This window comes from Manis pentadactyla, chromosome 8, assembly GCF_030020395.1.
Source record: "Manis pentadactyla isolate mManPen7 chromosome 8, mManPen7.hap1, whole genome shotgun sequence".
Taxonomy (NCBI): Eukaryota; Metazoa; Chordata; class Mammalia; order Pholidota; family Manidae; genus Manis; species Manis pentadactyla.
In genome coordinates, this window is record NC_080026.1 from 36,517,583 (window position 1) to 36,538,720 (window position 21,138).

Genomic DNA, 21,138 nt, shown 5'->3' on the forward strand with positions numbered 1-21,138 from the left:
GGTCTAACCAACCTCAGCCAATGCAGCAGAGAGCTTTGGAACAAAGATGCCCATTAGAGAGGTTCTGCTTTGGGTGGACATAGTCAGATTGTCTTGCTGTCACTGGCTGGTGGATGCCCAGGAAGAGTGTGGTTTCAGCAAAACAGCCAAGACAAATTCTGAAGGCAATAACAGCTAGAGGCCATCAGCTAACTGCTGTTCTTGTAGCTGGACAGAAATTCTTGCTCTTAGTGGCACCTCCATAGCTGTTGCAGCCCCATCCCCAAGTTCCTCTCTATTTAATCTTCCTTTTCCTCCCTAGAGTCCCCTCCCCAGACTTCTGGAACCATCTATCCTCCCTTGGAAACCATCAAGTTCCATATTCTCCCTTGTATCTGACGTGTTTCCCTGCTTTGGCTGTCCACTTACCTGAGGCATTGCTCCTCTGCGGTTTCTGCTGCCATTCAGTGTGGACAGTAAAGCACTGTTTCGGGGTCTCCCAACCTGGGGGGCTGGGAGAGAGGGTGAGTGCTGATCACCTGGGGTATAGGGAGGGCCAAAAAGCAAACTTCCACACTGGCTGCAGCTTGTTCTTGGCTAAAATGTTTAAACTGCAGCAAACCTCACAGCTCAAAGACAACTCCTCTTGACAGACCCCCTATTCACATAGTTTCAACACTATTTCCTAAGAACTGTAACCCTGATTGTGTTATGCTAAGAATACATCTATTTCCTTTCCAAAACAGCCTCTATTCACTGGACCCCAAAAGGGGCTGCACCCAACTCCCTGTGCTCTAGGTGACCTTCCCTGAGGAGGAGGAGACCCCAGTCAAGTCCATTCTGACATTCCAGAGTGACCCCATTTCATCCTCAGTCATCCTGCAATGTGACACATTCATCATTTAATATTCCAGGCAGCCAAGATGCCATGTGTTGAATGATTGGAACAGAGAGACCAGGATGTGGACTCAGAGCCAGCTGGCAGCAAAGCTCATGTGCTTTCTGATGGTCCACACTCTGTAAGAGAGTTCAGACTTCATGGATCTGTCCCTTCATTGTTCAGCACATAATTGTTAGGAAGGCTATAAGCCAGCTGGCCCCTGGTACATAGTTTTTGTATTACTGGAGGCATGGACACTAGTTTTATTTGTGATGTTAGCTGATGAGGACCAAGCATTGCCAGACCCAGGCTGAGCCATGCTCCCATGTCACCTTATCAAAGCAACCTACGAAGAAGTAGCACATAGTTGAAATCTGCATTTTTTTGCTGACAAAGCTGAGGTTTAGCAAGGTGAGGCAATTTGCTCAAGGTCACACAGCAGGTAAGTGGCAAAGTGGGGATGTAATCTCAGGCAGTCTGACGCCGGGGTTCATGGACTCAGTTGCTAGGCTATATGGCAGCACTGCTGAGAAGTAAAGAGGTACAGGAAGTCTTTAAAGCATGGCAGGCTGAAAGTCACCTGTAGGACATAGTACAGGACAATGTGTTGCTGGGCCAGGATGCCACCAAATGCCCCAGAAGGGACAGTGTGCTGAGTCTTCGTAGCTCCGATGCCAGTCCCTGAAACAGCTGTTGCTGAGTCTAAGACAGTCATGAGAGGTACAGCTGGAACGATCAAGTGGTTTTCCCCTGAGGACTGATCCTTAAAAATAATCTTCAGTTAAGGGTTAAGGACTGCACTGGAATATTATTCTAAGTCCATAATAGGGACAACATGCACAAAAACCTTATGCTTTCAAATTCACAAGACAAGAAACAGGTGGCCTCTCTTGTTCTAGAACAAAAAGAGGGATGCGTTGCTTCAAAACAGTGGGTGTGTGGTATGAGTGCTGGCACTTTTCACGTATCAGGGAGAGCAAGCGCTTTGCTTTTCTGCAAGCCGTTTCTGAGGAAACCAGGTTTCCAAAGTTCTGTACATAAATGTGCAGCTTTTGTTCTGATGACATTTTATGTGAAAACTTGATACATAAGACAAATCCAAGAGGGGCTGCTCTTGGGGAGGAGAAGGTCTCCTGGCTCACTGCAGCCACTGAGGCAGCTTCACGCAGCAGCACTGAAAACCACAGGAAGAATTCCGGTTCCATTTCTGCTTGCATGCAAGATTTCTAAATCTTGTGAGATAATAACACATTTTGGGCGTCATGCAGCATGAGACCCTTTAGCAGCCACCAAGCAACGAGATAGTGAGTAATAGATGTGAGAACATGGAAACTAATCAGGGAGCGGCGGCTACGAGCCTGTGTTTGCAGAGCTTGGGAGAAAGAGCTTGAGAAGATGCTGCGCTGAGCATGGCCAGCCTGGTAGATGGAACTGGCAGAGAGATGATGGTGAGTTGGTGGATTTAGAGACATATCTGCTTCCTTGGGGTGTTTGGGTGGAGAATTCAAGGGAAAGTTCCTGTTATCAATTTAGCCTGAAATTATGCCACGCTGGTGATTTGTGGGGGTAGGATGTTACAATCCAAGCATACGGTCTGAGATAGGCTATAAAGTCATATCCAGGCAGAAATTAGGATATGGCTGCAGGTAAGGTTTCCATCCAATTGTAAGATTTGTAATGCTTGTTTTTATGCTTTTGGTTTGGAACTCAGAAGTGAAGTATAAACCACATTTGGGCTGACTTTCAGTTTTAGAATAAGACGCAAGTGTTCAAACAATTTCGCAATTGCTTCCAAATATTTTTTGGCAGCAGAATTCTGTTTTCAAATTAAATCTGACTCCAGATTCCACAACATTGAATAGACAACATAGTATTTTATCAACATGAATTTATACTGTAAGTCAAAATCTCTGACATTTATTTTATATAAAGCTAACAATGAGAAAAATAGGACTTTTGATTATATGCAATATTTGAAATTAGAACTTAATGTCACAGTCTTATCAGTTCCAGGACTCAATTTGTTCCAGATGTTTTTCCCTTGCTGCCACAGATTTGAGAAAACAGTGGTTTACACAAATAAGGGGCAGTAAAAGTTAAATGTATTTTAAGTAACTTGCTATTTATTCCCAGAATACTTTTAAATTAAACCAAATTAGCAGAAGATATTTTATCCTAAATTTTCCTTCAGAATAAGTTTGATTGGCACACAGTTAGTATACTAGTTGTTTCCCATGAATTAATTTTTAAAAACTAAAGTTAAAAAACCGTCTTTGATAATTAGAGCTGTGGTACTCAGTGCTATTTCTTTCTTCTGATGGTTTCCCATCTCAAATTGTACCTGGGCAGTTTCAGAATCCTCTGCATAACCTCGGTGTCACTAGTGATGTTTCTTTCACTGGTTTTCTGAGTTGCATGTAACCCAACAGCTTGATTTCAATTTCATTTTAAAATACATTATCCATTTTAAAAGTGCCATCTTAAAAGGCACAAACATTTTATCACACTGGAGACATCTGATGCATGTAGTGTCCACCAGCCCAACTTCTTTGGAGAGACTTTGCATAAAGCAACTTCTGTCACCTTTGTTTAATGGAAGAATATACTGAGATTAATTGAGGACTTATCCCCTATGTTGCAGAGATTGTCTGCAGAAATTGTCTTTGCATTATCCATTTTAACCTCTTTTCTTAAAAATAGGGCCCCACATCAATGTACTCAGCTAGAAGATATTTCCCAGCCTTCTTTGCAATAAGATGTGACCGTACGACCTAATCCTAGTCTATGACCTATAAATAGAGTGTTTTATGGTACTTCCAGGATATTCCTTATGGGAGACTCAGGTCTAGGGTATTCTCCTGTCTTGTTCTTTCACACTTTCCCCTTAATTTTTCCTGGAATGTGAATGTGATAGTTGGAGCTTCAGCCACCTTGGACTATGAGGTCTTGAAGATGGCAGCTTAAGGATGATAGTATAGAATGAGAGAAGAAGCCTGAGTTCTTAATGTGGACCCATCCTTAGTTCTGGAGTCCCTACTTCTGAACTTCTTTCACTTTTACTTGTTTAAGCTATGCTTATATATAGCCAAACCTAATATTGACATGCTATTGGAAAGCCCTGGCCTAGAAGGAACTATGGGCCTTTATGTTAGTAGATTTACCAGTTAACATCCTTCTGATTACATGTAATAGACTCTTAAGTAATGGTAGACTAAGTAACAAAGTATTTGATTATTTTGTAGACTAGGATGCCAAAAGGTAGGCAATTTCAAAGTCGATTCAAAAGCTTGATAATTTCACTATGGACCCTGGCTCTTGCCTTTCTTCTGCTCTTCCAACCTCTGCATATAGAAAATATTTTCCCATCATAGTCTCAAAATATCTACACACAATAATACTCAAGGAAGAGAGTGAAGAGGCTGGACTATCTTTGAATTCCCTATCTTTTTTTAAGCCAAGTAAGAAATATTTCCAATATACCTTCAAGCCAATTTTCCCTTATTAGCCAGACTTGGAAATCTTGCCCACCTACAAGGCGATTCACTAACAATAACAACAACAAAAATGGATTACCATGATGGCCATAAAAGCAAACACAAGGTATCCCTTGAGATTGTGTACTTTAAAATCTGAACAAAATTTGGGGTTGTGTAAAGTAGGGGAGTAGGTGTAAAAGGCTCCTGGATGGGTAACATAATAGGCTATCCTAAGAGACTTTAAAAATAATATTAGAACTGGCAGATCAGTTAAACAGCAGTAACCCTAATGGAACCAACCAGAAATCAGGGCCTCCTGTGATTTATCTCTGCCCATGAGGGAGGTGAGAGTTAATTTCAAGGTTGGCTCAATGGAAGCCAAAGAACTAGCAGGCAGGACTTGCCTGGGAATTACTGAGGGGGCAAGTATGCCCACACCCAAATCCTCCTCTGGAAGGAGGTTAAAGCTGCAGGTGACCCTCTGCCCTGTCAAGTCCATTGCCACCAGCCTCATTCATCTGGGTGCTGTTGGGAAAAGAGGTTGATTGCATTAACAAAATGTCCATATAATTTAAAAGGCTAAAATATTAAATAGTTTTTCCTAGAATATATATTATTACACCTTCTAGCTAAAGTATATGAAATACTTTAAGCATTTTTTTGGTAGATGAGGGTCATCTTTAGATATATAGATATGTATGTATGTGTGGACCTAAACTTTCATTTCTAAAAGCATCAATTTTTATAATGTCTTGTAGAAGAAGATAATGTTAAATAATAAATGCTTATGAACAAATGGTATGTTATAAGCAATTTTTCACCCTGGTTACACATTAAAATCATATGGAGGAGTTTTTTTTAATGCGTTGGCTCTGTTCCTAGAGATTCTGTGGTAATTGGCCTGGGATGAGAAGGAAGCATTAGTTTCATTAAAATATCCTCAGGTAATTCAAGACAATTCTGGCATAGGAACCACTTACAGCAGATGCTGGGGTGGGATGGACACTTGTCATGCATTATTTCAAATCTTCTCCCTAACATGCATGGTGCATGTCAGTACATCCTATTACAGATTTTAAAAACAGTTCTTGAGCATTTACTATGTGCCATGCACTTTTAAACATTTTACATGCATCAACTCATTTAATAAGTACAATGGCCCTTTGGAGTAGGTGCTATTATCACCTACATTTTATAGATGAAGAAGCTGAGTCTCACAGCAGTTAAGGAACTTGCTCAACATTCTGAAACTAATAAATGGAGAGGACGACGACGAATTAGAATAGGAATCCACAGTCTTAACCCTCATGCTCTATTGCAGAGGAATAAATAACATTCAAAGATTTGTTCTAGGAAAATAAGTTATTCACAGGGCTAGTTTGGAAACCAGGTCTTCTGATTTCAAATAATAGCAGTACTGTACCACTGCTAGTTGTAATTCTGATACTAAAACTAAAATACTAATAAAATTACCATTCCTAACATTTTGTTAGCATTTGTTGAGACCTTACATTCAGACACTGTGCAAAGGGCCTTATTTAATTCTTGTAGCAACTTACTGAACTAGCTTGTAGTATCTTCATTGCTTTTTTTCAGATCAGGTAATTGAAGCTTATAAGGGTCAATGATGGTGCCTGATGTGTTTAGGGGAGCTGGTCTGGCTGACTATAAACTCCCACTCTTTCCATGGCTCTGGCTCTGTATGTGTATAAACATGAATATGCACACACAAGACAGTGATATTTCATTCAACCATTCCAATGACTCCTTCATAGCAGCAATTAGATTCCAAAAATTAAAGAACAAAAGAAGAGTCACCAAAAATAATTCCTCTTCTTTGAATAACTGGTTCTGGATGAACATTGCCCCATGTAGGAAAAAAAGGATAAAGGCTATAATCAGGGGAACGTGAAAAAAGTGATAAGGATTTAGACTAGGTTTCTGGGGGTCAAGGATAGATTTCCCACATGTGTCTATGAACCACGGTCAATGCGTGGGTGCATTGGAGAGGCAGGACCTCCGGAAGGGAGGAAGCAAATGGAGGAGGAGGAGGAGGAAGAGGTCCTCTAGCCAAGACTGGAAGATATTACATGGACCACAGATCTGACCCAATTTGCATAACTGATGACTGTTCCTGGTACTGGTAAGACTGACTGTCAATTAATACAGAGGAAGTCATGTGGCTTTATAGGATAAGAATGCAAAATTAGTTTGTGTCCTGGAAATAGGCAGACCAGTGATCTTAAAGATACAAAAATGAAAGGAACAAAGGGAGGGGTGACTTTGGCTCAGAACTCATGATGTCATTTTCAAATATATATAAACAGGAAGTGGGAGTCATACCTTTGCTATTTCAAGAACAAGAAAAACTGGGGAGAATTGATGAAGCCAAAGATTCATGAGCATTTCTTGGCAGTATTATGGACAAAAGATGTGCTAAATAGGCTACAGGGTACCTGGCTTAGGTTGAATTGAGAAAAGAATTGACACTGAGAAATTGTATTGGCTCCATAGCCTGCAATATGACCATAACCTTTGGCTGATGAAAGATGAGTTTGACCATGTTGAGAAAGGATCTGGTGTTTAATTCTGATGGACCCTCGTCAAGGGGGCCCTGAAAAGTCTAAGCCTCCAGTGGGCTACTTGGAACCATGTGGTATTCCTGACCACTTCTAAGTTTGAGCATATTTGGCAGCAGTGTCAAATTCCATGGACTTCCACGCAGAGGTGATGAATTTATTGAACAAATGTGTTCTATCTAGAGAACAGGTCAGCTCACAGTTTTTCTCACACAGCCTCTGAAAGCCAGTGTTGTTATTTCTCCCTGGGTGTGTGAATGTATGTGTGTGTGTGGGCACACACGTGTGAAGTTTTAGGTGGGAGCTGGAGGTAGGGAAAAGGGAAGGTCAATATTTATGAGTGGGTGTCTAAGATTTTATTTTATTTTTATTTCATTTCCATGATCAACATATGCCTTCTGGTGTCCAAGGTCCCATTATTTCACATATATATAAGTGACTAAAAACAAAACCTTATTATAGCAAATTAGATTCTTTTGCTTTAGCTTATTTTTCATTTTTGACTTTGTAAAAATGGAAATAAATTCTATTACCAGAGACAAGGCTTTCACTTAGAATGTTATTAAAACAAATACCTGAAATGCCTGCAATATAGACTGGACTCTTTCTGTAAAATTGCAAATATATTCCCCATATCGCCTGATTTTTCTGCACACCCTTCTCTAGGCCAAGCCCATATAACACAAGCCTTTTCTGTGCTCTCTAGGCTTCAGTTTCTTTTCTTGACTTCTTCCTTCTTTTAATTCCTTGCCTGTCAGTCTAAGGGGCTTCTCTTTACACATGGCTAAACTTAGCCTGGAACCTGCTCATGTTTCACTCACAGTAATCTCATGCCAGGCCTTCAAGTCTAATTATTTAAACCACACAACTCAACTATGGAAATTCCCTGGTTTTAGCCATGTTCAGACATTTTGACATTTTTGCAACAAAGATATAGTTTTTCCAAAAGGCTGAGTTTGCTATTTTTTGTTGTCGCTGTTAATCTACACCATTCACAGATCCTGTGCTGACGAATCCTGCTGCCTTTGCCAAAGAGATGACCTATTTTTTCCCGTGTCTGGCATTAATGGGGATGTAGGGTGTTGCCTGAGAGTTGAATGTCAAGCAGTGGCCTTTATCAAACGCCAGCTGTGTGCCCAGTACTGCAACTGGCAGCTGTGAGCAAGTTGGAAGGAGAGGAGCAACAGTGTGTTTACCCTCAAGGAACCCGCCCCCTAATGGGGAAATGTGGCGAAGGACAAACATCGATGAAAACAACTTAAAAAAGAGAAAAGATACCAACGACTTAAAAACGCCCCAGCTTTAGCTGGCTGCCCGTGGTGAGACCCCTCCCCCCACCCCACCCTGCCCCAGGAACTGAGTCTGAGCCAGAAAGCAAAGAGAAGCCGGGTGGAGAGCCACATCTTAGGGGTGTGCTCACCAAACCAGTTATTCCAGGGCCTTCCCATTTCTATGTCCTCATAATTTTTAAACATTTTACTTGCTTCGTCTCTGTTGCATTAATTTATTTTTAAAAATATATTTAAAAATTAAAAGGGAAATTAATATCAATATTATTACCCTAAGTGTAAGTAGGTAAATAATAAAGCATGTGTATCTTTGTATCCATTGTATAAATAGAATGAAAACAAAACATTATTAATACCTTTCAGCTAGCTATTGTTGTCATGGAAGTCCTAAGCTTGAGACTGGTTTTCTTGTTATTGAAGAAGGTTAACAACTGTAAGGGAGGTGTTGAAGACATACCAGGCCTGAGCTGAGACTGCTTCTCTGATGTAAGAAGGGATCGTCAGCAAGAGAACCGGCCAGGGCGTTCCCTGTGTTCTCACCGTGAATATACACCATAAAGGAACCTGATGTCTAGCCTGGGAGGGGTCCCACCTCGGGAGGCCCCTACTCTCAGGTCGGAGAAGGCACTCTAGGGAACAATCACAGTTTGGTGACTATTGCTGATGAGGGTTGCTGCGTATGATGTCCAAAGCAATTTAGTTGTGGTTTAGGCAAAGTCATTGCTGGGAGGTTCAAATCCACTAGCAGAGGCAGGCTTTTGGGGTGGCAGAGCAATTCAGAAGGCACACACTGCTGTTCTGACCCGCACTGACAGACCTCTCCTTAGGCCCAAAGGTGCCCCTGTGGGCAGCAGGGAGGAGGACCCAACCCGGGGAGGGTAATGAGGTAAAGATTTGGGGCTGCACAGGTATTGGGAGTTGGTATCCGAGCACACCCGATCCTGGGGACCACACTTACCAGCTTCGTTCCTTCCCTTGTGCGGTGGGTTTCTGCCCCTCTGCCCAGCCCCTACACACCCAAATTTCCTGCTCTGCCTTTAATTTTGGCTTCATCCCTGGGTGCCACATTTTCACTATCTCCTGGCTCCTTACTGTGCTGCCCTGTGACCCATGGGACTATAGCGTTGTTAATATTATCATATAAATTAATAAATAAAACATGTTAAAGGAAGCAGAATGAAACACTATGGCAACATTGATGGTCAGACCTTGAGAAGAAGATGTTGAAAGGGCACTGCCCTCGCAGGCTAGACGTACCCCCAAACAATTATTTGGGCTCCATCCCGCTAAAGGTTCAAACGAGGACTCGTTCCTCCTGCAGTTAGTAGCTGGCTGAGCCAATGAATTTCACTCTCCCTGCACTCCCCACTTCAGCTGCTGGAGTTCTCTGTGGCTGTGTTTGTCCCCATGGCCACAGCTTTCCTAGACATGAAGTTCCAGTCCAAAACCCAGATCTGATCAACAGCAAGATAGAGGGAGGAGCCCAGGTGTTGAGGCTGTACTTCGGTTTCTCCGGGCTGGGCTCGTGCTTAATTTTGAGCCCTACAGGGGATAGGATTGCTGTACCTGACATCCCAGATGTTCCCGGGTGGAACTGAGCCCTCTAGAAGGGTGTGGCCTGAGGCTCTGTGGCCTGAGGCTCCGTCAGGACCACTGCTAAGGCTCACGGAAGTGCACCTCCCACGTGCGCTGTCCCTTCCCTCTGCCCTGCTGTACCCGTGACTCCGTGTGCCCACTTCTCATCTCTGATCACTCTGTATTACCTTCGAGTCTGTGCCTGTTTTAGGCTGTGGAATCTTGGAAGCTGCCCTCATGTCTTGTCTTTGAATCCCCATATCTACTATGGAATTCAGCACAATGTTCAGCACTCCTTGTGGGAATGTGGTCTCAGCCACGTGGCCTCCATCATCGTTTAAACAGCCTTCTTATGTGTGGAGAATTGTGCTTCACTCTAAGCCCTACCTCCCCAAGGTGGAAACTAGAGCTACAGACCAGTTATATACCAGTTAATAGCAGTCAGCATTCTTAACTGGGAATATCTGAATCTCTAGCTAATTAAAGCACATGTACAAATGAAATATTTTAGTTCAGGGTTCACAGAATTTATGGCTTGGAGACCACTCACTCAGGGGCAATGTCCAATCCCTATCCATCCAGTGAAGTTGGTCAGAAAAGACCCCACTGCTTCTTCCATTGGGCATAAATACCAGATGCCAGCCTGATGCTGGACATGAGGCAAGGGCCTCTGCCACTTTTGCCACTTATCACAGTATTTCCTCCAGCACAGGCTGGAGAACATTCCTCCTGGTTTTGCCTTCTTCGCCTTACTGTACAGTGACACCTCTTGTGAGTGCATCCAATTTTTGACATCCAAGGCTGGAAAATGTATACAACACTAATTTCCACCTTGGGGAGGTCAGGCTGAGAGTGAAGCACAATTCTCCAAACATAGGAAGGCTGTTTAAGTGATGATGGAGGCCATAAAGTCTGATAAATACTAAACAATACATATATGTTGGACAAATGGAATAAAAGGCTTCATTTATTTAAAAAAAATTCTTTAAAATGGACCCAAACCCTAGTTTTATATTCACACCAATTTGGCGGTAAAATGTATATAGCAGGATTCCTGGAGCTGCTGAAGGGACTGAAATTTCAAAAGCAACTGCTGAGTATATGAGCGTGGAGTGACGAGAAGGACATTCATTTCTCACAGTGGTTATCAACAGCTATTTATTAAGCACCTGCTATGTCAGGTTTAGCTTTGGAAAGCTTCCCACCAGCCTGCTCAGACTTTGAGCCACACACTAAAGATTTTCCACATCATAAATGCACAAATGTGAAAACCCCAGAGAAATTACAAGGGGTTTCCATCTGCATTGCATGGTGACGTGGGAGCTTGCCCCCTGGTTATATGACAAGTCAACTGGAAAATGACTCTAGGCTCTCCTATCTTAGGAAATGTTCTAATTTACATCAGTTCTAGAAAAAAGCACTTGCAAGCTGTCTCCTTCTTTGTGGCAATATTGGAGTGCTTGTGTCACATCCAGCCAGAATTACATCTTTTTAAGGCATCCATTCTGTTAAAGTGGTTTTGCTGCTATCGACTCATTCAGTTGTGCTGAAGTTGAACACTAGAATATCAGACAAAACAGAGAGCCCAGGACGTGGAACGGTGCCTGTAGGGCTCTGTGACTCTGAGGTTGATGACTATGACAAAGAATTAGTTGGTGACTAAAGCCAAATTCCAAAACAAGAATCACATTTTTCTTTATAAGTTACATAGTGCGGTGGGGGAGGGAGAGAGCCCAAGAACCCAGCATCTTCCCCTAGTTTATAATATTTCTCCTCCACCCTTCCCATATCAAAATGTAACATCCCAGCACTAGGGCAAGTTACAAATATAACTGCCAGGAACCTCAGAAACCATGAAACATAATTGTGCATAAAACCAGCCACACAAATTATGGAACTCACTCTTCGGTTATATTTTTTCAGGGATGTAGTGAATTTTTCAAATCGTTCAGCATGGTAGAAACAAAAAGCAGGGGTAAACTACATTCTACATATCACGAAGGGCTCCACCACCGGCGTTCCAGCTTATGCTTCCCTGCTCACAGACCTCCACTTCTGATGTAGGGAAGGCAGATTGAGAATGCCTATGATTTACTACTGTAACTTGAACCTAAGGAATTAAAAAGCGAAACAATACAAACCTATGGCCACAGTACTGCTAAATTACAAAGAATTTAAGGGACCAGGCAATCTACCTGCCAGTCTGTTCTGCTGTGTTATCCTTATTCAAATACCTGGGCTCTTACTTGTTTTTTGTGCTTTAACTCCCACCTTGAAAGAGAACTCCTGACTGATGTTTCTGTCTTGTTCCCTCTATCTGGCTTGTATCCTGACTGGTGTTCAAATTTCCTAAGACCTGGGAACATACCTTGTTTTTGGCAGATATGGAATGTGGGTCCTGTGCCTGGCATGACTGATTTGGCAAGACCCCCTTGATCTGCTCCAGGCCATTCGCCAGCCCAGATGTCTAAGCGCAGCTGCCAGAGCCCCCTCAGCTATGGAATATCTGTCTGCTATCTAGTCCTTGCCTCAGCAAATCCTGCCCAGCTGGGTTCTGACTAGCTGGGTCTGGAAGCAGATTAATGTATGTGATGGAGAAAACTGGGGGCTTCATCCCAGAATGTAGGTTAAAGTCAGATTAAGGAGAGTCTTGAATTCTTACTAAAGAGTTTAGGGTTCATTGTGGTGATAACAGGGAGTGATTATTTTCTGAGCAAGGTAATTACAGGAAGTAATATTAGATCTATTTCTAGGATAAATAGGATAGGTCATTACGATAAATACACAGGTAGAATATAATAAAGGCCTAAACTAGGGTGGGGGCTGCAGGAGTGGAGGTGGAAGAAGAAGGGAAGAGAAGAGCAGTGGTATTGTGTTTCCACCCAGTGACTGGGAGTGGTGCAATCACAGGATGTGCTGGTTGGGCAGACATGTATGTGCTTTTGGATGTGGTAACTTCAGGTAGAGAGGTGACATCTGTGAGAAGTGACCCAAAGTCACTGAGAAGGCATGTTGCTGGTGATGAGGGGTCAGTGTGTCAATGTGGAGGCTTGTTGATGGTGACACGACACTGCCCAGGTGGTCTGGGTGGAAAGTATTCCCCCTAGACCTGAACTTTTGCAACCTACCTCTTTGCATTCCCACTAGACCTGAACTTGAGCTCCAGGACAGCCTTGGGGTTCTGGAGTCTGACACAGGGGATGTGGCACAGAGGGAGGAGTGCAGGCTTCCAGGCTGGTGACTAGGTTCAAACTTTGCTCACCTGTTCATGAGCTGCATGACCTGGGGCAGGTCACATAACACCTGGGAGCCTGCATCTCCTCTTGCGTAAAATGAGATTAGGAATAAGGCTCGCTAGCAGGGTTGCCAGGCTTAGTGATGCTTGACTTCAGTGCTTCCAGTTTTACCTGCCACAAAGTAGGTGCAGAGTAATTTATAGTTATTAGGTATTATTACCGGATTTTGGCATTCACCACTGATTGCAATATTTTGTGAAATGTTATACATTTTAAGTCACTGGGTGAGTCCTGCTCATTATTTTTACAGTATTTTTTTGTCACTTACATTCACTTAAATTTTTTTAATTTAAAGAATGAAAATGTTGTATTTTTAATGTGTAGAACATGATCTTTTGACATACACATAGTGAAATTATTACAGTCAAGCTAACATGTATACCTCTTCACATATTTTTTTTTATAGTGAGAATACCTGAAATTTACTTTCTTAGCAAGTTTACAAATTACAATATGGTATTATTAACCATAGTTATCATGCTATACGCATTCAATCTCTAGAACTGGGTCATTCTACATAACTGTAACTTTGTATCTTTGATTGCTATCTCCCCATTTCCCCCACCCCCTAGCCCCTGATGACTAACATTCTACTGTCTGCTTCTATGAATTCAATTTTTTTAGGTCACAGTACTGCTAATACCACATGTAAGTGAGGTCATTCAGTCTTTTTCTTTCTTCATAGTGTTTTTAAGTTCAGTTATTCCAGTGGGGCTCTCATGACCAGGAAGGGTTAGAAAGTATTAACATGCTTTATGGACAAGGATCCCAAGACCAGAGTGGACGAGGCACACAGGGCCACTGCAGGCCAGGACCTACCTTTCACAACCACAAAGCTGACCAGAAATCTGCTGTTTTGGGAGGAATGTGCTGAATTTCACCTTCTTGGATCTGTCCTCTTTTTACTTTGAATTGGAAAATATCTCTGGGAACACAAATTAGTTATGCCTTAAGCAACCAGCTGGGTGTGATCACTTACTCTCTCCATTGGAGAAAAACAAGTGCTCACCCCCATCCCTCAGTTCTTATATTTCTGTGCAATTGATATGTGCTAATCCTGGAATGAGTTTGCATATTAGAAGCCTTGTCCTCTGTAGTCCAGGATTCCACCTCCAACCCTGTCACCATCTGGCCAGACTACAAGAAAATGGGGGCAGGGGAGCAGCAGGCAGTGGGCCCTTTGCATGAGCAATCGTGCTGAGCCTTAACTTGCTTTAATTTGCAGAGGGCCAGGGCATCCCTGCCATGTGCACAAGCACACAGGTCAGTGAGGCAGGTCAAAGGAGAGAGTGCAGGAACCTGGGAACAAAAAGGCTGTCCATTGTCCCCAGTGGAAGCCATCCATCACGTTGCTTTCTTCTGCAGCTGCATGGGCCAGCTGCCTCCCTGCAGGATCTTTTCTTTCTCTTGCCTGTCCCAGGAGTACTTGATGCTGTCTTTTCAAAGCTATTTCCTCTTAAGTCCCGAATGCACGTTTTGAATGCTGTGAGGCCAGTCCCATTTTGGACTCTTTTGAAGTGTTCTTATAGTGGTGGGTGGAGGAATGCAAACTAGGGATCATCTTGGTTGATCCCTCACAAGTTGTCCACAAGAAAATGGGGGAGCCTTGAAGTCAGGTCTTTGAGTGCAAAGACATGCAATGCTTTCAAAAATGCCCTGTCAAGAAAAGTAGGAAGAGCAAGCAGCATGTATCAGGCTACCTGTTGCTTGCATAAATTAAGTTGGTCCTGCCCTTTTTCCCACTGCTGATGTGATAAAATGAGCACTGGCCTTCCAGTGAGTCTGTAGGCAAATTGTTATTCCATGTATGCATCACCCAGCACTTGTTAAAATGTTATTGCAGAACTTTTCCCAGAGCTGTGAGCAAATTCTGGCTATGATTCAGTCATGATGGAAACGCACTGCATGTGTGTTGCAAGGTAACAGATTAGATTTAGTGACTCAAATGGGCAGTTAACTTAGATTTAATGGGACTGTAATTGTACAGTGAATTTTAAATGCCCTTTTGATTATTGCATCAGGGTTATATTGAAATACACACTTGTCATTATGTCTTGACGTTTTAAAAATAATTACAACAAATCTAACGAGAGGGAAACCAGTAGGAACACCCAATTACCTCTCAAGAGTGCCAGGTTTTCCATTTCAGCTTTGTGGTTTTCACTGACCTTGACATTTTCCTTCCAATTGTGATGTAAAGATAATAGATTACGCTGGCATAATTAGTAATTATTCTCATTATAGAGTTTTTCTCATAACCACTCCAAATGATCCAGTCCACATTTTTCTTCTTCAGGCTGCTTTCTTTTGCCTACATTTGTTTTCCCTTATTACCCTGAGGATGGTGATGATATGCAACAGATAGATATACAGTAGTACCTCTTAACTGTGGTTTTGCTTTCCGAGGATTTCGTTACCTGCAGTCGACTATGGTCAAGAAGCAAATAATCCTCCTTTTGGCCCAATGAGATCAGTAGTTGCCCAGTGTCACAGCATGCCTAACGCTCTGTCCCGCTTAATATTGCATCACGCCTTATGCCATGCCACGCCCAACACTATGTCACGCCTAATGCCGCACCATGCCTAACACTACGTCACAGTGCCTGCGCCATCTGCCTCCCTTCCCCGAGTCGCTTAGGCATTATACCATCTCACGTCACCACAAGAAGGGTGAGTACAATACAATACGATATTTTGAGAGAGAGACAGCATTCACTTAACTTTTTTATTATTATATATTGTCATAATTGTATTACTGAACCAAACAAACCCATATCTGTTTGCCTGACGTGCAGCAAAGCCAAACATTGATGTCAGGATGTAGTGAAAGAAAGTGGGTATTGATTGCAGGGCACCAAGCAAGGTGAACTGGAGGCTAATGCCCAAGGTTCTGAATTCCCTGTTGGCTTACAAGCACTTTTTAAAGGCAAAATTATGGGAAAGGGGTGCAGGGTGTGTGATCAGCTTATTCCCATTCTTCTGATAGTCAGTGGTGAGGTGCCAGAGGATTGTTTCAGGAGTTTTAACTGTCAGTGTTCTGACTCCAGCCAGTCTGGGGTCTCTGTGCTTGTTTTTAGGAGGTGACCTGTCCTGTGAGGGTTTAAGTTCCTGTAAAATGTCTCAAGAATACATGAGTCAAGTTTATCTATGGCCTGGAGGGGGAACTATAAATCCTGTGTCTGTTTAGTTTGCTTTACCTTGCTTTGCAAACTTCCGTTTTCTTGAATCTCTAATTACCCCATCTAATTTCTACATTCTGGAACATGATTAAGGGACTTTGGCTCCTCTGTGTTAATGGGAACTTTGAGAGGTTTCATCGAAAGTGGACTACCTGTGAGGTTACAGTTGTTTTATTTTTCTTGTTAGTTGTTGTTAATCTCTTACTGTGTCTAATTTATAAATTAAACTTTATTATAAGTATGTATGTATGTATATGGTTCAGTACTAACCTCGGTTTCAGGCATCCACCTGGGGGACTTAGAACATATGCCCTACAGATAGAGGAGGACTACTGTACTTAACAGTTCCCTGGGATAAATTTATTCTTTAGTCTAATTCAGCAAACACTTTGAGCACCTACAACGTGCCAAGCTTTATACAGTTATACCTTGTTTTATTTCATACCTTGCTTTATTATGCTTTGTAAATACTGTGTTTTTCACAAATTGGAGGTTTGTGGTAACCCTGAGTTGAGCAAGTGTGTTAGTGCTGTTTTTCCAACAGGATTCACTCTCTTTGAGTCTCTCTATTGCACTCTGGTAATTCTTTCAACATTTCAAACTTTTTCATTATTATTGTATTTGTTACAGTGATCTGTGTTCAGTGACTATGACCCTCTGAAAGCTCAGATAATGGTTAGCATTTTTTGGAAGTAAAGTACTTTTTAATTAAGGCACAGACATTGTTTTAGACATTATGCTATTGTACACTTAATAGACTACAGTATAGAGTAAACATAACTTTTATAGACCCTGGGAAATTAAAGAATTTCATTTGACTCACTTTACTGTGGTGGTCTGGAACAAAACCAACAGTATCTCCAAGGGATGCTGTTGTAGGTGTTGGGACATAAAAATGAATTCAAACCTTAACCTCATTGTCCAGAAGCTTTTCTGTTTTTGTTCTCCTTTTCCTCTTCCTATTTCATCATCATAGTAGTCACTGTCATCCTCAACATCGATTGAATATTTACTCAGTAGGAGCCAGTGTACTAATTTCTTTCACATGTCTCATCTGAATTATATCGCATAAAAACCCTACAATTAGGTGTCACTGTCATTCCCCTTCCTCAGATGAAGAAATCAAGACAGAGAAGTTAAATACCTCAGCAGCAGAGCTGGGGTTCAAGCCAAGGTCTGTTTGATTGCAGGTTCCACCCTCAGAACCACAAATGTATATGACTCCTCATGTCACTCTGTTACTCGTAACATTTGGAACAACTTTCCAGGACCTGCAGAATATAGTGAAGCTCCTAGGGTGCTCCGTAATGGAGCCTCAGTTACCTTTCTAATTTCTGGCTCCACTTCTGTGTACTGTTAGTTAACCTAGTAGGTTAGCTTTCCCCTTCATCCACTCTCTAGGCCTTTGTGCACACAGCAAACTTTGCCAGCAATGCTAGAAATGTCCTTTCCTTCCCTCCTCCACCTGTCAAAAGACTTCCTGCCCTTAAAAGTGGCTCCAGTGCCCCATCTTCCTGAAGCTCTCTCTGACCCCATAAGTAAGAGTCCATCATACCTTCCTCCATGGATGCAAATCTTACTACTTCTCTTGCAGTCCGTAGCCCATTCTGTCTTGTTAACTATTAACTTTCCACCCTCAGTATCCTTCTACCACCATACAGATTCCTTGAATGGGTCACACCCATCTTGGTAGCACCATGACACCCAGTACAATGTCTTGTAAGTATGAGTTCTAAGAACATAGTCCTGCAGCGAGTATTTATTTAGCTACAGGAGATGCGTGGCACAATTTAAGATGCTATATGTTAGGAGCAAATATGTTCTATAATTCCAAGGTATAGTTTCTGAAATTCTCCTTTCAAGGGATTTTTATTAGAATAGAGCCATTTGGAGATGACTCAAAATGCTTTTTATGAGCTAGGTAACTAATTACTACAATCCTAAAGAATCATAGAAAAGCCAATGTCATTATCTTTTAAACTCTGAGGCTACTCACAGAAAGGAAAATTTTAAACAAGTAATACCACATAAACATGAAATAAGGAACCTTCATTCTTAAAAGTTAGGCCCTTCTCCCACCCAACTGTCCTTTGGCTCTATTTGGATCTAAAATAATAGAAAATTATCAGCATGGATTTTTACATAGAATTTTGTTGTCGTAGGACCTGGCCAAATATGCATATATATACACATGCAGGCTCATACACACACATATATGTACATATATAATTATAATATATATGACATATCACAGGTCTTGATTTTAGGATTAAGTAGTCCCTCTTCTTTGCCACATGCCTTAACACTGATATCTCTTGGTGTATTTACCATGTATAAATTATTTGTCTCCTCTATTAAATGGTGAGCTTGCTGAATGATTGATCAGGGGTACATACTCAGAGAAATAGTCATTAAAACTGAAGTGAGATTTAAATCCATTTCAGTATGTAAAATTATCTATAAGCTGGGACAATACAGTATTCACCATGTTCTTTCTTATGTAAATTGACATCGAACTCTTAGTCTTTACTAGACCATCTTAATGTTTGGAAAGTGATGATTATAGCTAACACTGATTGCTACTGCACAGAGGTTCTGTTCTAAGCTTTTGTTACTATCCTCTTTTACATATGAGGAAACTGAGGTATAGAGGTTGCTCATGGTTACATATCTAGGAAGGGGTGGACTTCTGCTAGAGCCCTGTTGTAACAATAATGCCTGATATAATAATCTTACTCTACATGTGCTTATGATTCTATTCTTTGGAAGTGCTTTAGCACATTCTTTTATATTGTTCTCATTTACTGAGCAACTGTAACAACTGCACATTTTCCTGGAGGGACAAAAATAAAGAAGTAGTTAGCTGACCTCAAAGACATTAAGATCTAGTGGGAATGGCTTTCACAGCATGGTGCCCTGGCTTCTTGTTCTGATCTAGTTAACAAGCATTGCGATATCAGGCAACTCATTTTATCTCTCTCGGATGAACTGGATGGATTCAATGATCAGGATTGGAATTAAATGATCATCAAAGGTTCTGAGGTACTTCTCATCAATGAAATATAATGACTCTTCAATGTGTTCCAGATCTCACAGGTACTAGTGACAAAGCCAGGCTAAACTGTAGGAGCAGCTTGTTGTTTATGAAGGGGCACTCTCTTAAAGCTGATCTGGGCCCTTTTAGGTTTAAATGGCATAGGAGGAGGAGATTTATTTATTTATTTATTTATTTCTGCAAAACTTAGTAAATTCACATCTGAAATGAGTATCTTAGTCCCTTGGTGTGCACAGTTACAACTCCAGCAGCACCATTCACATAAACTCTATGGAAATGACACTCTTGGAATTGGACTATATAATGACCCAGTCCTTGGAACTCAAGTTTCCCATAAAAGTAGCCTCTTTGACATTATGAATTTATTTTTATGTTAAGGCAAAGCCCCATATTGTGGAATGAGAAATGAATGTTCTGTGCAGGCATCAGTAGGCTGGCCTGGTACAGTGGACCTTTCAGACCCTCTAGATCTTTTTTCTCTCTTGATCAAGCCTCATTTATTTTGTATAGATTCAAAAACCTTCATGTGGTGACATGTCATCCATGTTGCTGCTTCCCTTTTGTTATTTTCCTCTTTTACATACGAGGAAACTGAAGCACGGAGTTTAACTTGCTCGTGGTTACATACCTAGTAAGGGATGGACTTACTAGAAAGAAAGGAACATTGAGCTAATGTTGTAATTGCATCAGAAATTAAAAACTGGGAGCAAATGCTGAGGGAACAGAGCAAGTTCACCAGCTTCAAGGTCAGGATCAAAGGGTGAAGAAAAGGTGGAATTGAGCGAGGTGTGAATGATGCCGGGGTTCTTGTTTGTGGAGCCGAAGAATGAGCTTCACAAACACTCAAGGTAGGAGAGCAAGGTACAGGCTTTTATTTAGAGATAAAGTGAAAGGACAGAGCTCCCAGCTCACGCCAGGAGGGGACAAGAGAGTCTGTGATGGTGCATTGTCTAGGGGTTTTACAGGCAATTGAGGATTTTTGGGAACATGAAAAAAAGGCTTAGGGGTGTGGACTTGCATCAGCTGCCCTGCCCTCAAGGTGGGCTCAGCTATTGTCTGTCTGCTAGGGCTGTTTACAGTGAAGTCACTGGTTATGCTGAGATACCGGTGTGGAACACACAAACGTTCCAGTCCAAGTTGCTCCTGGCCTTTTGACCTTTAACTGATCTCACTGAAGATGTCTATATTCTTAGTCTGATATCTTTCCCTAGAGAATTAGTGTGACCCTGAGTTTGCATAATGCTTAACATAGAGTTTCAACAGGGACTTCTTTGCCCAGTGTTACATCACTCTGATTGTAAATATTCCACCCTGATTTTCTCAGAGGCCCTCCCCCTACTTTGACTACACCCACGGTCCCTGTCTCATGAAGGTTGAATCCAGCGATGAAGAACATTTGGCAGAATCAGCCTAGAAAGGGGAAGAAACAGAGGAATCAGGACTTAAATTTGTTTCAGCATATTTGTTTTCTAAGCCATGATTAATGAGGCCTTACCTGCCAAGAGGCCCTCCCTTTTCTCTTGAAGGCATCCCATCACTGTCACCTCTTTCACAGTGGTCACTGTGAGGGACCTGGAAAGTGTCTGTATTCCACTTACCCCAGAGATATTTGCATTTTAAATACAGGCCTAGAGATGATAGTAGAGGGTGTTAAGTGGATTTTATTCACTTGGGAAGGAGTCATTTCTTGGGATGCCTTGAATCAGGTGACCCCTGCACATGCTTGTGTAACCAACCAGGTCCAAATAAGGGATGAAGCACAAGAACACCCAGAAAACTTGGTCCCCAAAGGGAAAATGTTTATCTAAAACTGAGAAATATTTTTCTTTC

The 21,138-nt window shown here is 41.8% G+C and overlaps 1 protein-coding gene across 2 annotated transcripts in view; it reads left to right on the forward strand.

The window, feature by feature from the left end:
- Positions 1 to 2,009: 2,009 nt before the first annotated feature.
- The window catches only part of NCKAP5 (NCK associated protein 5), a 1,007,163-nt gene continuing 988,034 nt past the window's right edge, over positions 2,010 to 21,138 (forward strand). For both annotated transcript variants that reach the window (XM_057505668.1, XM_057505671.1), the window contains exon 1: positions 2,010 to 2,307. The gene's annotated coding sequence lies outside the window, so the exon portion shown is untranslated. The remainder of the gene's footprint in view (positions 2,308 to 21,138) is intronic.